At 35.9% G+C, this 8,010-nt stretch overlaps 1 non-coding gene across 1 annotated transcript; it reads left to right on the top strand.

Moving 5' to 3' along the window:
- The first annotated feature begins 6,646 nt into the window (after positions 1-6,646).
- Positions 6,647-6,753, top strand: LOC121231434 (small nucleolar RNA R71). Its single transcript, XR_005929493.1, has one exon. It is a non-coding gene; the product is annotated as a small nucleolar RNA R71 (small nucleolar RNA).
- Positions 6,754-8,010: the final 1,257 nt, after the last annotated feature.

Raw genomic sequence — 8,010 nt, 5'->3', positions numbered from 1 at the left:
AACACGTCCTAAGTCTAGCCCATTTGTATAATTATCAACCAGTTTTAAAGTTATTAAAAATAAAATAATCCCGAAAAGAAATAAAAGAAAAGTTAAAATGGCCTTATTACAACCCAAGAATAAAAATTAATTAAAGGAAATTTAAAGAAAACCAATGCTTATTTAAAAGCCCAAAGGCGATCACTGCGGCCACTCTGAATCCCCTCTGGCTCCAAGTCCCCACATCAAGGCTCACCTGTAAGGTTAAGGAAAGGGGGTGAGTTTGGAAACTCAGTGTGCAACCAGCCCCTTTCAGAGCCCAAAACAATATCAGCCTGCTGGGCCTTAGCCCACGTCCAATCTCAATATGTATATACTGGGCTGTAGCCTTTTCATAAATCATATAACTGGGCCGAAGCCTTTTACTGTAAACGGTATGGCGCATAGGCCCATTTCAATATCACATGTATCGTCAAAGAAAAAAAACAAATGAATGCAAGCCCATTTGGGGAGACTACTCGACCCACCATCCACTACTCTCCACCCGTACCAACCAATACACCATGTGGGGAATAACTCAACCTACCCAACCAACACACCACTGGCAGCATAACTGCTTTATCATATATCTGGAGGCCTAGCCTCTTTAATAACTGGGGCAAAGCCCTTTTAATAACTGGGGCATAAGCCCTTTCAATAACTGGGGCATAAGCCCTTTTGATAACTGGGGCATAAGCCCTTTTGATAACTGGGGCATAGGCCCTTTTAATAACTGGGGCATAAGCCCTTTTAATCACTGGGCCATAAGACCTTTTGCACTTCCTCCATCCATATAAAAACCCAACCCAATGCATTTATGAATACCTCATGTGCATATCATACATATCATGTTCATATCATACATGTCATGTGCATATCATACATACCATGTTTATCAAAATCCCATGCATTAAATTCATATATAAACCCTAGGGTTAAAACGGTCATTTTTACCTAGGGGCAAAACGGTCAATTTCATATTATAAGGGTAATCCCGTAATTTTACCAAAAATTAGGGTTTCCATGTTCATTAACGGTTACTAACAATTCATGGGTGCAAACAATGATTTTGGCCCATTTTTAGCGAAATCGAGTTATTGGGCCTACAAACCCCTAATGGGCCCTACTTAGCCAATTTCGTCATCTAGACCCATTTAGCCTATATTCCATAACGCTTTTATCAGTCTTGATGGGCAATTTAACAGGTTCTCCTTTTCTACCAATTTTTTTACAAATAGGCCCGAAAGCCCATTTGGCCCCACTTCGGCCCCTCGAAGCCCAACTTACCGTAAACGCCAAAAATTGCGCTCTTACCGTTTCCAATGTTCCCAATCATCATCTCAACGAATCTAACTAACTAATGAGCGTTCGCTTGCTCACAAGTTCTTGAAATGCCAAAATTTCGGCATTTCGGCTTTTCGGCATTTATCGCTTTAAGCTATGAAAAGGGTTCGTTACACACCTGTTTTGCGATATTCCTCGACGAGATCTCCTACACGATTTCTCCTATAATCAATCATTAATAAATCAGCTCACAATAATTGAACCAAACCAAGAACCATCTAATATTAACACTTACACATTCGGCCACCATCCATAATGGCCTTAGGCACCTTACCTTTGCCGAGATTTATGACGAGATCTAGCCACTCCGGTGATCCAAGCTAATCCAAATCGACACTACGCCTTGCTGCTCTTCCACTATAGAAACCATAAAAATATTAAAAGAAGAACCCCATAAAGCCTATACCCATATTTGGCCACCTCCCTAAACTAGAGGGGTTTCGGGTTTTGGCCAATAGTTACTCTAGGAATCATTTAGAGTTCGAGAACTTACCACAGTCTTTCTCCTCTTGAATTCGTTATGCCTAAAAGATAAGGGGATTGAACACCAACAATGAAAAGGAAAAGAGAGTTGCTGGTCAACAAAGATTCGGCACCCCCTAACTTCACTAATTACGGCTTTGCGGTATTTCGGCAGAAGTAGAGATAAAAGAAAGAAACAATGGATGAATGGAGGGAAAATAGTGGGCTAGTTTGAAAGAAGGGGAAGGAAGAAAAGGTGAATGGAGAGATAGTAGATTCGGCTGCAAAAAGAAAAAAAAAGAGAGAAAAGACTAACCTAAAGGGAGAAAACGACACACAAGTACCTAAGTGCCAAATATCCCTAACAAAACCTCTCTGCCGAAAATCCCTTCTCCAATCTCCCTTATTCGGCCAACTCTATCTCCATATCAAATCCCTAAAATCTCTCCCCTTATCCCTCATTAATCCATGCACTTGACTAATTCAAACTCCTCCAACAGAATCCACCTGGGTTCCATCACTTACCCTTCCTGCTCATAAAAATAAATAACCTCATTTGCCAACACAGGGAATCGATCCCATGTCTTCCCTTAAGCTCCACATGCCACCTTTTTAGGAGCTTAGTGGCGTCACCCTTTCCACTTTACTACAGCTCTTTTTGTGATACATTTCTCCCACAACTTTACATAAGGTCACCTAGCCAGAACCCCTAACTCTTAAGTCCAAATTTTGAAAATTCTACCGGGTTTTGGCCAGCACATGGGCCTTCGATAAGCCCATTTACATACTCAAATTATGAATTTCCTAATCACATACCAAATTTTAGAAACTTACTTAAAATATCAAGAATCGTGAAAAACCCGAAAATCAGGATGTTACAGATAAGGTAAACGTTTTCATCTTTGTTTAGATGACTATTGTAAACCGTAGGTTTATGCAAGTGTACATAGTCGTTATCAAGTAATAAGTAAGTATCAAGTTATCGTTTCCACAGGGATTGTATTTGTGTTAAATCACTTAATTGTAAAATTATACTAACAACTTGGTAAATAAAAACACAATATGGTTGATAAATGATGATTAAAATTAAATATATTAAAATAAATGTCATTATCCCTAATGAAAATTATCCTAATTATGCAAATTATATGAATGAAATAGATTTTAGAAAAATTAAACACAATTTGCTACAATTATAACATAAATAAACTAAGACAATTACTTTAATTAAACTTAATTTATTATCAACATGCTTAATAACATTCGGAAAAACATTCCATGGCAATTCAATCTTTCATGAGTTTGGAAACCACATTAGGTTTTTTCGGAATCCTTTACTTAGTAAATATGCATTTTATTGATCCTTATTTACTAAGGGTTTCTTAGCATTCGTGTGAGGTAACAAGGACGTGTTAGGTTTGAAACAATTTAATCACACAAATCTAAAAACTATGCAGATAATAGAGCTTGGTTAGAGTTGTTATGTAACCTACAATTTAAATGGGTTAGGATCTAAATTGAGCACGCACATTTCAATTATATGTCCACTAGCCATCGTCTGGTTAGGATCGCTCAGCTAATTCAGTTGCATTTCAATCACGTATGAACGAAATACAGACTTGATTTTAATGGAAAACATGATCGATTGAGGCACAAACATTATAAGCATGAATCAAATAAATATTATTTAATCAAAGCAATCAACCTAGCTTAAATAAAATTAAGCTAACATTTTTGTAAAAAAGAACAAAGAACACATAGCAAACATTTTTAGATTAAATTAAAGAAAAGAAAGATTAAACCCAAATTAAAGTGGCTGTCACCCAAGACTCTGACCGATGAGGCTCCTTCGCTCATTCGCTTTGTTCCTTTACTGATGGCTCTCCAAGGTTGCTGACCAAGGGCTCTTTAAGAGGCTTAATTGCTAAAATCACTATGAAGAGATGATGCTAGGCATGGGGAATGAAAAATGCTAAAGAGAATTGAGAGAGAAGAGAGAATAATGATGGATGAGGGATGATTAGGAATGGTGAAATGAAGTCTTATTTATAGGTAAAGAGAGGAGAGTAGTTTGCTAAAAATAGAGAGCTTTATTCTCTTGAAGCTTTTCCAATGAGTGGCTGGCCACGCTTGGTGGATTTGAGTTGAATTTTTCTTGATTTTCAAGCAATTTAAATGCCATAACAACTCAGGACTGAGACTCGGTAAAATGTAAATCTTCGGGCAAATCTTTAATTTCTTCAACATTGCAAGGACTTTGTGTAATTCAACCAAAAATTGGTTAATGTAGACAGCCAAGTGTAGCCGAATTTGGGTTAACTTTGTCTTCAATTTGGACCATTTTTTTTGTAATCCAGCAAAGCTATCAAACCTTTCCAAAATAAATAGATAAATTAAAGGACCAAATAACAAAATTTATCCAATTTAAATAATTAATTAAAACCCAAATTATTAATAAAATATTTTAAAAAAATTTATTAAATTTAATTTTATATTTTATTATTTAATTTAATATTAAATTTAATATTAAATTTTATTATTTAATTTAATCATGCATGACCCATTTTATGTCTTCAAAATATAATATGTTCAAATAAATATAAAATAAGTCATTTTATGCATGAAAACTATATAATAAAGCATAAAATCACATTTTATGTCCTAATTTCATATTTTCACATATTTCATTAATTAATTAAACAATTACTTAGTTTTAACAACAAATTTAAGTAAAAAGGTGATAAATTACATAGGAAAAATCCTATATAGTTTTTAGTTTACAACTGTTCGAAGACAGTGGAAGAAAGAGAGCATATGAGTAAGGTTCCATCTGCTTGGGTAGTTGGAAGCCTTATGTATGCGATGATTTGCACATGTCCAGATATCTATTTCGCAATAGGAATGGTTAGTCAATATCAGGCGAATCCAAGTCTCAGGCAATGACAAGCTGTAAAGCATATATTAAGGTATCTTAAAAGAACCATAGATTATATGCTTGTGTATTCTAGGGAGGACCTTACTCCTGTTGGATACACAGACTCAAACTTCTAAATCAGTAAAGATTTGAGGAAATTAACATTCGAAAAAGTATTTTTTGAGGGGTTGTCGAGCCATAGTACAGGGAAGTGTAAAATAAACTTACATTGTTGACTCTAAGAATGTTAAAGCATATATTAAGGTATCTTTAAGAATGTTAAAGCTTACCCGATCGTCTTGACCTCGCATGGTGAGTTCACCTCTACACATCAATTAGCGTTCTTCCCATGGCTAAGAAAGGTCTTCCAAGGATGATCAGCACTTCCTTATCTACTTCAAAATCTAAAACAATGAAATCAGCAGGAAAAATAAATTTATTGACTCTTACCAAAACATCCTTGATCTTTCCTTCGGGATATGCTAAAGATCGATCAGCTAGCTGAAGCGTCATAGTTGTAGGTCTTACTTCACTTATCCCTATCATCCTGAAAATAGACTTAGGCATCAAGTTGATAATCGCTCCTAAATCACACAAAGCTTTATCATAGTAAGATTCACCAATGTTACAGGGTATAGTAAAGCTTCCTAGGTCTTTCAATTTCGGTGGCAGTTTGTTCTACAAGAATGCACTGCACTCCTTTCTCAAGGCAACAGTCTCATACTCACTCAGACATTTCTTCTTAGACAGTATATCTTTCATAAACGTTACATAATTCAGCATTTGTTCTAAAGCCCCCACCAACGGAATATTGATGTCTAACTGCTTCAGAACATCCAAAAACTTCTTGAATTGCACCTCTTATTTCTACTTGTGTTGCTGCAATCTTTGCAAATATAGAGGTGATGGAACTTTTGGTTGAATCGGATAACTCTTCTGAGCAGGTAAATCTGCATCCAAAGAAGATGTTAAAGTATCTGAATTTACTAAGTTAGGATTTACCTTTTCAGTCTTTGCAAATTCTAACTCTTTTGGTGTAGGAATTTCAACAGCTGGTTGATTCTTCTCAACGGGCTTATCTTTGACATCAATCAATTGGGGTTCCAGAATTTTACCACTTCGCAATGCCACTGCCTTGATATGTTCTTTACCCAAATTTCTTGGATTCTCAATGTCACTCGGCAAGGTTCCTTGCGGTATATTATGAAGCTCTGTAGCTAACTGACCCATTTGATTTTCGAAATTTTTCAATGTTGCTGCTTGGCTTTAGATCAAAGGGTCATTCTTTGCCATGTACGCTTTTAACAAGTTCTCCAAACTGTTTGATGCCTCAGCTTGAGGTAGTCTTGGAGATTGCTGATTAAACCCTTGAGATTGGTTGGGTCCATGCTGCAATAAGTTGGTATTTAGTCCATTTCCTTGGTTGCTCTAAGAAAAGTTATGATGATTACGCCATGAAGGATTGTAGAAGTTGGACTGGGGTCGTTGTCCACTTTTATTTTGATGTTGGTTCCCCACATTGTACAATGACTCGAGATTTGATGGAAAATTTCAAAAGAATGACCTTCCCCACTATACACAAAGGAAACTACATCAAACGGCCTTGGTGGCTGAGGTGCAAAACTATTAGTACAATTGGAGATAAATTGTTTTAACATAGAGGAAATAGATGATACCTGAGCTGATAACGAAGTGAGGGCGTCAACTTTATGAACTCCGGCTACACGTCTTCCTGAAGTTGTTCAATTTGTTGGCCATTCATAGTTATTACTCGCGATCCTCTCGATGATCTCATAAGCCTCCTTATAAGACTTAGACAAAATTGCACCATTCGTAGAAGCATCTACCATCAATCTTGTATGTGCATTGGGACCATTATAGAATGTCTCCAACTGGATACAATAAGGAATCCCAAGATGAGGATACTTACAAAGTAACTCCTTGAATCGCTCCCAATCCTCATACTAAGACTCATCATCTAGTTGTTGGAAAGTTATGATCTCGTTCCTCAACTTAGCGTTTTTGCTAGGCGGGAAATACTTAACCAAAAATCTCTCTGTTAATTCTTATCGTGTAGATATGGAACTTGGTGGAAATGGATTGAGTCATGCTCATGCTCGATCTCACAATGAATACGAAAACAACTTTAGCCTCAATTCATCTTCAGTCACACCGACTATCTTGAATGAATCACTCACCTCCATAAACAATCGAAGGTGGAGATGTGGATCTTCCATGGGCATACCACTGAATTGGCCTACCGTTTGGATTATTTTAAACATCACTGGTTTCAATTCAAATTGGGTTGCCTCAATATCTGGCTTTCTAATTCCTGGATTTAACTCACTGAAAAGTGGCACAACATATTGTTTGATGCATCAATCCCTATCATAGGCAATGAGGATGGGGTTTCATACATAATCAGCTTTATTACCTTGGTCTTGATTCTGATTTCCAAGGTCCATCTCGACTTGTCTTTGAGCTGTTCGTTCATGTCTTCTTTGTCTGAAAGTTTGCTCAATTTCAGGGTCTACAAGGAGTAAATCGATAATCCGATCTATGCTCATAAACACCTGAAAAGAAAATCACAAAATTAAAAAGAATAAGTTAGTAATGTTAGAAATAAACCAAATTGGAAGTAAATAATTTCACAAAAAGAAATGACTTTGGCAACAGTTAACAATCCTCGACAATGGCGCCAAAAACTTGTAATGCGTAGCCTTGTGCAAGTGTACACAGTCGTTATCAAGTAATAAGTAAGTATCGAATTATCATCTCCACAGGGATTGTATTTGTGTTAAATCACTTAATTGTAAAATTATACTAACAACTTGGTAAATAAAAACACAATTTGGTTGAGAAGTGATGATTAAAATTAAATATATTAAACTAAATACAATATCCCTAATGCAAATTATCCTAAGTATGTAAACTATATGAATGAAATAGATTTTAGCAAAATTAAACACAATTTGCAACAATTATAACATAAACAATCTAGGACAATTACTTTAATTAAACTCAATTTATTATCAACATGCTTAATAACATTCAGAAAAACATTCCACGGCAATCCTTTGGGTTCGACAATCCGGTCTTGCTAAAACTATACTACTGTTCGATAGGTACACTTTCCTACATCACGTTAATAGTTAGTTTCAAGAACGATTAATTATAAATATTTAAAACCTATCACGAAATAACGCGATCAAGTTTTTGGCGCCGTTGCCGGGGAACTAAAATATTAGGAACGCTTAATTTTTATTACTTTA

The sequence above is a fragment of the Gossypium hirsutum genome, chromosome A06, assembly GCF_007990345.1.
Source record: "Gossypium hirsutum isolate 1008001.06 chromosome A06, Gossypium_hirsutum_v2.1, whole genome shotgun sequence".
Taxonomy (NCBI): domain Eukaryota; kingdom Viridiplantae; phylum Streptophyta; class Magnoliopsida; order Malvales; family Malvaceae; genus Gossypium; species Gossypium hirsutum.
Note: the sequence above shows the minus strand (reverse complement) of the source record. Positions and strands in the feature narration are given on the sequence as shown.